This window comes from Myotis myotis, unplaced genomic scaffold (assembly GCF_014108235.1).
Source record: "Myotis myotis isolate mMyoMyo1 unplaced genomic scaffold, mMyoMyo1.p scaffold_m19_p_3, whole genome shotgun sequence".
Lineage (NCBI taxonomy): Eukaryota > Metazoa > Chordata > Mammalia > Chiroptera > Vespertilionidae > Myotis > Myotis myotis.
The window spans coordinates 61,799,064-61,809,506 of NW_023416335.1; positions in this window are offsets into that span (position 1 = coordinate 61,799,064).

Genomic DNA, 10,443 nt, shown 5'->3' on the forward strand with positions numbered 1-10,443 from the left:
TTTCTGCTACGGAAACTGTATTTAAACCAATGGTGATGAGAAGCCCCTTAGTCCTATGAAAGAGAAGATTCTTGCCCAGCTCCCTTTTTATACCCAGGGAATAATATGGCTATTCTGGGATTCCCTTTACCTTTACTTAAACTGTAGTCAAGGGTAAACATGTGGTAGAGTTCTGGCAAATGAATCAGGAGAAATCTCTATCCTACACTCCTTAATCAAAATAACAAGGGGAAAAATTCATGGGAAGAAAATATTTTGCCTCATACCCCTTGCTTTTTTTGTGGGGGATGCTAGAGGAACAGTAGCCACATTTCAATCATAAGGCGAAAGTCTTCAGATCAGAAATATAACATGCTAAGATGCCAGAAGAAAGAGAAAGAAACAAGAAAGCCTGACCCTTGATGACATCACTTAGATACTGACCATACCTGTAAGTGTTTGTCTTGCACCAGACTCAGTCATTTTTGTTGCTGTTATTACTTGCTGCTGGAAGCCCATTTGGAGAAATATTTAACAAGTTGTCCTTCATTAATTCCATGTTTTATTTAAAACTGTTCTTCTTGACTACCATTCATTATTATCCTCTATTTTTTTTAAAATCTCTGGATATGTAGCCCTCATCTTTTAGTACAGATTTTCTCTAAGCTCTGGGACCAATCTGATCTGTATGCTAGGAAAGTATAAAATCCAATAGGGACTCTTACTGATTATTCAAATTCAAGTGACTCTTATATGCAGATTCCAAAATAAGCCTTGTTTTCTGTTTCTAATAACCAGGTTTTTTTTGGTGTCTCCTCTGAAAAGGACTTCTCCAGTTTAGAATAGTGTCCAAGGGCATGAGCCAGGTTCCACTCCTCACTCTGCCATTTAGTAAATTTATGAATTGAGCACATTAGGGAATTTTATAGAGTTTTGCTTTTCTTGTCTGTAAATTGGAGGTACTATTGATATTGCTAGAGATGAATATGAAGGTAAAATAAAAATATGCTTAGCTCACTGTGACTCAAAATATCTAATAAGCATTGTCAGTCTCTGAGTGCTAGCCATGTAGAGGCTCAGGGGGATTGAGTAAATCACTCACGATCCCACAGATATGAGGAAGCCAAAAAAAGAAAGATTTAAGCCATTGTCTTTATAAGCTTTATTTTTATTGTTGCCCTTCTACCATGCTGCCCCATTTCTACGTTTACTGTTAATAAAATCACTTATTTCTCTTATTTTCCTGAAAACATCTTTCCCTACTGGCATCTTTCATTCACACCCTCACTCTTTCCCATCAACGGGAAAGATCACTTGGCACAAATCCTCTCAGCTATTTGGTAAAATAATTCAAAGAGCACTGAAATTTTGAGACTTTAGGACCAGGATACTCCATAGTCTTTTCCGTTGCCAGTTTGTTAAAACAAAGTGGTAGGTTTGTTTTGGACACTTAGAACAAAGTATTTTTTGGTATTCTGAAACCCTGAAATCTTATGGTTTGGAATTAATTTCTTTTTGTTCTACTTTTTAAAATTCTTCTTCAAGAATAATTTAATGTGAAGTAGCTTAAAAATTAAGAATAATTGCTAAATTAATGATGGTTTCCTATGTAAGGTACTAAAGGGTTAAAAGCAAAGAGATCTTTCCCCTTTTGTTCCCAAATTTTATTCTTTTACATCTGGTGCCTTGTGAAACTAGTAGGAGGTCCTGAATGAATCATTGTTGCACTATCATTAACATAATGCCCATGTGTAGATTTATCAGCAGTCTTTCAGTTTGATAAACTGTTGACATGTAAATATTTCCTTGAAGAAATTTCAGTCCAGCTGCTTTTGTTTACAAATCTATCAATGGTTAAAACCATTGAATGTATTTTGCCTGTTTCTGAATTATAATTACATGTCTAATTGTGAATTAATTATAAAAGAAGAAGACAAAACTACACAATAAATATTTTCCCATTTCTGGACTCATGCCAGGTTTCCCTATATTCATGAAATGGAGATCTTACTCTCATATGCCATAACCTTATCTTTTTTGCATTTGTATGTACAGGTAGTTAGACAAAATTAACTTGAAAAATTATTTGATTCTTAGGAAGACCGCGTATTCCCTTGTTTTCCTTTCTTCTCTACACTGCTTAATTGTTCCAAAGCTTTAATTAAGATAAGATTTTGATATGCCAGTCACACGTACATCTAAACTGACCTGAATATTGAATATCTGTCACTTTCTAATGTTTTCATCCCATGCAATCAAAATGATTCTACAATTGTCTTGTTTTCCTGCTTTGCTTTCTCCCATGAACCACAGCAATCAAGTATATAAATTTACAAATTAATATAAATTATGCAAAAACACAGGCCATGGGGCTTTTACTGTTCAGTTGTGAGTTCATCTGCAACACAATTACAGTGATGAGAACAGATCATCGGTACTACTCAGACCATGGCATCTCATCATTCATTGTGCCCATAATACAACAGACATATAGTAAATGAGTCACACAGGATAGCCTGTGAAGCCTGCTGCTGCTGCTGCTGCTGCTGCTGCTGCTGTGTGTGTGTGTGTGTGTGTGTCTGTGTGTAAATGTGTGCCAAGGGGGGAAGTTTAAGAGAACCAATTCTATGCAGTAGTACTCCCACCTCTGCCCTGAGCATTAAGAGGAGGAATCTGGGAGACTGCAGTAAGCAGCTACAGTGGGAGGTGAAAGGTGGAGCATTCCTAGCTCAGAGAAAGAGCCTTGATTGCTTCTTGTTTCAGAAAGCTGCTGCCCATAGGACCTTTACCAGGCCTTAAAGTGGTCTGCAGAAACTTGTTTACGAAGACTTTTATTCATCCTTCAATCCCAAGATACAAAGTGCCTAGCACGGAATAGCCGTCCAATAAATGTTTATGGCTCTGTGGAACTCAGCTGAAGATCCTAATTGATTTTCTCTGACAGTAACTGGCAAAGCTACAAGCATGGTGCCCTCTTTGTGAAGCAGGCAAAGCCCTGGAGCCCATTTTGCCCTCTGCTCAGGTTACTTATCTCCTAGGGGACAATGCGGGCTGCTGATCAGGCATCTTCAAATAACAGCAGCAGCCACAACAACTAAAATAATAATATACACTAGCATGGAACAGATTGGTTGGCCCTTTGCTGAATACTTTTGATGCATTGTCTCCTTCAATCCTCAAACACCCCTTTGAGGTAGAAGATGCTGTGAAGAGAAGAAAACTAAACTATTTTTCAGACAAGAAAATTGAGATGTCCCAGTTGTGACACAAAAGGTCAATCAAGCCTCATTGTCTTTAACTTTCAAATCTCTGTTGTTAAATGGTATCTGTCCTAGAGCCTCTGATTTGCTTTAGTGATGTAATCATCTGAGGTTTCGGCTAGAAATACTTGCCAGGATAGGCACATGGGAAGCAGTATTTTGATAAACAAACAGATTGATTTAATTTAAGTGATCATAGAGCCTTAACCTACACTATACCAAGAAAACATAATTAACTCTAAAGTATTTTAAAGAATTTTTCCATAAGACAATATATTTGATCTTTAAACAACATGGGTTTGAACTCTACAGGAACATTTATATGTGGATTTTTTTTCAATATATAATGTAAATATATTTTCCTTATAATTATCTTAATTTTTTTCTGTAGCTTACTTTATCATACAAATACAGTATATAATACATTTAACATATAAAATGTGTGTCAATAGACTGTTTATGTTACTAGTAAGGTTTCTGGTTAACTATAGGCTATTAGTATTTAAGTGTGGGGGAAGTAAAAAATGATATGTGGATTTTCAAGTATGTTGGGAGTTGATGCCTGTAACTCCCATGTTGTCCAAGGCTCAACTCTATTGAAAAGAAGGACCATTCCAAGAAAAGAGTTAGTTCTGCTACTATCTCAGCTTTTGAAATTTGGACCCAGTCTTATAAATCCATGCCAGCCGAGAAATGTATGTGGAAACTACACTTATTAGCTCTCTTGCAGATAATACCAGGTCTCTCACATAATTCATATATGATCTCAAGTTTTATTATGATGCCGAATAATACAGTTCCTCCTCCCTTGTTTTGTACATGTGTTTTTTTAATCAAATATTTCTTTATTTTTTTGTCATTACACAGGTAATATGGAATTTAAAATAAAAAAAAGAAGGAAAAAGTAGCTCTGGTCAGTGTGATTGGGCATCCTCCTGTGCACCAAAAGGTCATGGTTTAATTCCTGCTCAGGGCACATATCCAGGTTGTGGGTTTGATACCAGGTCAGGGTATGTATCGGAGGCAACCAATCGATGTTTCTTTTTCACATTGATGTTTCTACCTTTCTCTCTGGCTCCTTTCCCCTCTCTCTAAAAAAAAAAAATAAATAAAAAAATAAAAAAATAAATCAATAAAATACATTTTTTAAAAAATAAAAAATATACTTCCACAACACAGGTTATATAGCAAAAGTCTGACCCTTCTGCTCTCCCTAACTATAGCATCAGATGATCATATCTGTTCAGACTTTTGTGCTTTCTACATATATTCACATATTAACAAATACACTCAATTTTATTTACAACAATATTTTTTCTGTAGTTAGATTTCTTTTAGTCTATTAGTCTATTATGGACATCAATTTAAATAGTACACATTTATATCTACTTCATTATTTTAATATTTACTTATCGTTTTATACAATAGATATAAATATTTTTATCTATCTTTATTGATGAAAAATTTAAATGTCTATTTTTCTCAGTTAACAAGTAACACTAAAATTAACGTTATGTCGTATCTCTTATCCATTTGTACATGTGTTACTATCATTTTAAGTCAGAGCTACTTACAACAGATGGATAACAGTGTTTCTGCTTATTTGGGTGACTGGGATGGTGTGGTCTGTGTGTATGTGCATGCCTTTGTATTTTCCTTTGTGCTTGATTATTGGTGTGAGAGTCTGTGGTCCATGACCCTAGCCTTTCTTTTTTACTTGGATATACAACCAGACAACATTTCCAAGGAAACAGAGACTCAAAAGGATACACTGGATCAGATGGATTTAACTGACATTTATAGAACATCTCTTCCCAATGCAGAAGAATATACATTCTTCTCAATTGCACATGGATCATTAACAAAGATAGACCACATGTTAGGACACAAAATAAGTCTCTACAAGTTCAAGAAGATTGAAATCATATCAAACATCTTCTCAGATCACAGAGGAATGAAATTAGAAATCAACTACAGTAAAAATACTCAGAAATATTCAAACACATGGAGGCTAAATAGCATGCTGTTAAACAATGAATGGGTTATCAATGAGATCAAGAAAGAAATAAAAACACTTCCTAGAAACAAATAAAAATGAACACACAACCACACAAAACCTTTGGGACACAGCAAAAGCAGCCCTGAGAGGGCTCATAGCACCACATGCATACCTCAAAAAAACCAAAAACAAAAATCAGCAATAAACTATTTAACCCTACAACTTAACTAACTATAAAGGGAACAACAAGAAAATCCCAGAGTAAGTAGAAGGAAGAACATAATAAAGATTAAAGCAGAAATAAATAACATAAAAACTAAAAAAAAAAAGAAAGAAAAGAAATCAATGAAACCAAGAGGTGGTTCTTAGAAAGGATAAACAAAATGGATAAACCATTAGCCAGACTCATCAAGAAACAAAGAGGACCCAAATAAATAAAATCAGAAATGAAAGTGGAGGAGTAATCACTGACACCACAGAAATATAAAGGATTGTAAGAAAATACTACAAACAAACTATATGCCAGCAAGCTGGAAAATGTGGATGAAATGGAAAAATTCCTAGAAAAATACAATCTTCCAAAACTGAATCAGGAAGAATCAGAAAACTTGATTAGGCCAATAACAATTGATGAAAATAAAGCAGTAATTAAAAAACAAACAAACAAACAAACAAAAACCTCCCACCAAAAAAAAACCAAAAAAACAAAAAAAAGCCCAGGTCCAGAAGGCTGCGTAGGGGAGTTTTACCAAACTTTCAAAGAAGAACTAACACCTATACTCCTCAAACTACTTCAGAAAATCCAAGAGGAAGGAACACTTCCAAACTTTTTTTATGAGGCCAGCATTATCCAAATCCCAAAACCAGATAAAGACACTACAAAGAGAATTACAGGCCAAAATCCCTGATGAACAAAGATGCTAAAATCCTCAACAAAATAGTAGCAAATCACATCCAGCAATATATTAAAAAGATCATACACCATGATAAAGTGGGATTTGTACCAGGGATGCAAGGCTGGTACAATATTTGCAAATCAATAAATGTGATACATCACATAAACAAATTGAAAGACAAAAATCACATAATCATATTGATAGATGCAGAAAAAACATTCGACAAAATCAACACCCAGAGTTTTTTTTTTTTATAAAAAAATACTCTCAGCAAAGTGGGAATAGAGGGAGCATATCTCAACATGAAAAAGGCCATATGCAACAAACCTATAGCCAACATCATACTCTGGGCAAAAACTAAAACCATTTCCCCAAAGAACAGAAACAAGGCAGGGATGCCCTCTTTCACCACTCCTGTTTGACATAGTACTGAAAGTGCTAGCACTAGCGATCAGACAAGAAGAAGAAATAAAAGGCATCCAAATTAGTAAAGAAGAAGTAAAACTGTCATTATTCACACATGACATGATATTGTACATAGAAAACCCCAAAGAACCCATCAAAAAACTACTAGGCTTAATAAATGAATTTGACAATGTAGCAGCATACAAAATTAACACCCAGAAATTTATGTCTTTTTTATAGACCAATAATTAACTCACAGAAAGATAAAGTAAAAAAACAATCCCATATGCCATTGCAACAAAAAAAATTAAGATACCTAGGAATAAACTTAACTAAGGAGGTAAAAGACCTGTACTCAGAAAATTACAGGATGTTTAAAAAAGAAATAGAAGACATAAACAAATGGAAGAATACACTGTGTTCATGGATTGGTAGATCAACATCATTAAAATGTCCATACTACCTTAAGCAATCCATAAATTCAATGCAATCCCCATTAAGATACCAACAGAATATTTCACAGACCTGGAACAAAAATCTCCAAAAATTCATATGGAATACAAAAAGACCCTGATTAGCTGCAGCAATCCTGAGAAAGAACAAAGTTGTAGGGATCACAATACCAGATATGAAGCTATATTACAAAGCTACTGTTCTCAAAACTGCCTGGTACTGGCACAATAACAGACATACAGACCAATGGAACAGAAGAGAGAGCCCAGAAGATGACCCAAGCCAGTATGCTCAATTAATATTTGACAAAGGAGGCAAGAGCATACAATGGAGTCAAGATAGTCCCTTCAATAAATGGTGCTGGGAGAATTGGACAGATACATACAAAAAAATGAAACTAGACCACCAACTTACACCATACACAAAAATAAACTCAAAATGGATAAAGGACCTAAACATAAGACAGAAAACCATAAAAATCTTAGAAGAATCCATAGACAGCAAAATATCAGCAATATCTTTACTGATACAGCTTCTAAGGTAATGGAAACTAAGAAGAAAATAAACAAATGGGACTACATCAAAATTAAAAAGCTTTTGCACAGCAAAAGAAACCATCAACAAAACAACAAGAAAGACCACCGTATGGGAAAACGTATTTGCCAATGTTATCTCTGATATGGATTTAGTCTCCAAAGCTTATAGCGAACTGATAGAACTTAACAAATGGAAGATAAACAATCCAATCAAAAATGGGCGAAGGACCTCAATATACACTTTTCAAAAGAGGATTTACAGAAGGCCAAGAAACATATGAAAACATGTTCAAAGTCACTAATTATCCAAGAGATACACGTCAAAAGGACCATGAGGTACCATCTCACACCTGTCAGAATGGCTATCACCAACAAATCAAAAAAGGACAAGTGCTGGTGAGGATTCGGAGAAAAAGAAACCATCTTGCACTGCTAGTGGGAATGCAGACTGGTGCAACCACTGTGGAAAACAGTATGGAGTTTCCTCAAAAAATTAAAAATGGAGCTCCCAATTTATCCAGTAGTCCCACTTCCAGGAATATATCCCAAGAAATCAGAAACACCAAAAAAAAGGATATATGCACCCCTATGTTCATAGCAGCACAATTTACCATAGCTAAGATTTGGAAACAATCTAAGTGCCCATCAGCAGATGAGTGGATTAAAAAACTGTGGTACATCTACACAATGGAATACTAAGATGCTGTAAAAAAGAAGGAACTCTTGCCATTTGCAACAGTATGGATGGACCTGGAGAGCATTATGCTGAGTGAAATAAACCCGTCAGAGAAAGATAAATATCACATGATCTCACTCATTTGTGGAATATAATGAGCAACATAAACTGATGAACAAAAATAGAGCTGGGGGGGAAATATTTTATAATATAATAGAAATAATCCTGTTATTTGCAGATTTTTAATATTTCCTACAACTTTTGTGATAATATACTCTGTTAATACAGTTTTGGTGATATTATATTTAAAATATTTTTTTCTTGAAATATTAATGTTTATTGCATGTAACATATTTAAAATCATTTTTCTTGACAAAAATTTTAAAAGAGAATATTGTTTCAAAGAGTTAATGCAACTTGTCAAAAGCCACCCACGATGTGAACCTGGGCCTGTCTGATCCCAGACCTGATGTTTTTTTAAGGTACATTAGATTCTTTGTTGGAAGAATGTATTCTTGACTAAAAATTCACAGATAAAAGTGTAATTGCAGTTGACAACCTTTTGAGAGAAGCAGAAATAAAATTTCCACATATTTCTAGGCCAGACAAACAATATTCAAATTATTTTCCTCATGGCTGTCATATTCAGGCTTTATATCACTATTAGTGGTGATAGAGGACCTTAGCCCAAGCTAGTTTAGTTCAGTGGTTAGTGTCAGCCTGCAACCAATCAATTTGTCTCTTTCACAGCAATGTTTCTCACTGTGTGTCTCTCTCCCTCTCTTCCATTCTCTCAAAAAAACAAACAAAAAAAAATCAATGGAAAAAATATCCTCAGGTGAAGATTAACAACAACAACAACAACAAAAGAACTTCATCTACTAGAATTTTTATACTCCTAAAACAGAACATCAGATAAATTCTTGACTTGCCTTATTAAATATTTCATCATGAAAATATAGAGGTATCAATGTGGGGAATTGCAACTGTGGACACTATTATGATGAATAAAGATAATTGGGAGTAGAAGCAAAATGATCTTTGGGAATAAGTAACCATATCATTGTTTTAGTGTGTTAAATCCAAGTAAATGAAGGCTGGAAGTCACCAAATGTGTGCCCAGCACTTAATGAAAGTATGTTTCAAAATATTGAAAAGAAAATAGATAGGGTTCTGTTTTAGCTCTAACAGTGAAAATGGCTAAAAAGATATATGGATTATATAAAATAAATTTCTAATGGTGCTGTATATCTAAAGTTTTCTGAAAGATGATTTTTCTACAAATGTTTCAATATAGATTATAAATAATGAATTTTCTAGTTGCAAATTTTTTTGAAAAACTTTTTGTATTTGTGTATTCTCTTCATTTTTCAGCTATTCTGTAACACTTTAAGGATTATTACAGCCCTAATTATTGAAAACACAAGACAACGAATTATGTGATATCCATTTCTTAAATGTTATATCACCAACTTAATCCTTATAAACTAACTAGAGGCTCAGTGCATGAAATGCATGCACTTGGGGGAGTCCCTCAGCCCCGCCTGTACCCTCTTGTAGTCCAGGAACCCTCAGGAAATATCTGACTGATGGCTTAGGCTCATTCCCCATGGGGAGCGGGACTAAGCCAGCAATCAGACATCCTTAGTGCTGTCATGGAGGTGGGAGAGGCTCCCGCCACTGTGGCTGCACTCACCAGCCATGAGCCAGGCTTCTGGCTGAGTGGTGCTCCCCCTGTGGGAGTGCACTGACCACCAGGGGGCAGCTCCTGTCTTGAGCATCTGCCCCCTGATAGTCATTGCGCATCATAGTGACCAGTTGTTCCGCTGTTTGGTCGATTTGCATATTAGCCTTTTAATATATAGGATACTTTGTTAGCTACCATCTACACTTTCTGTTAATGACCATCTATGATTCTTGAGTGTGGCTGAGACAGCATTTCATCTGTTCTCAGATTTCCCAGCCCTTGAACAGTTACTATGTAAAGCCATGTGATTAGTTCTGGTTAACGGGCTGTGGGCAGAGGGGTCATGTGACACTTCCTGATCAAAGCATATGAGAATTAGTGTCTGATCTTCTGGCTACCTATTCCTCCTGGATTGCAAACACAGTGGTTTCATTTGAGAGAAATAACCACCAGATTCAAGTAGCCTGCCTCACTGAGTCATCATTTAGTGTGCTGTTGCCCTAAAATGGAAATGATAAATTATAGCCCCTGAGTCAAATCCAGCTCACCACC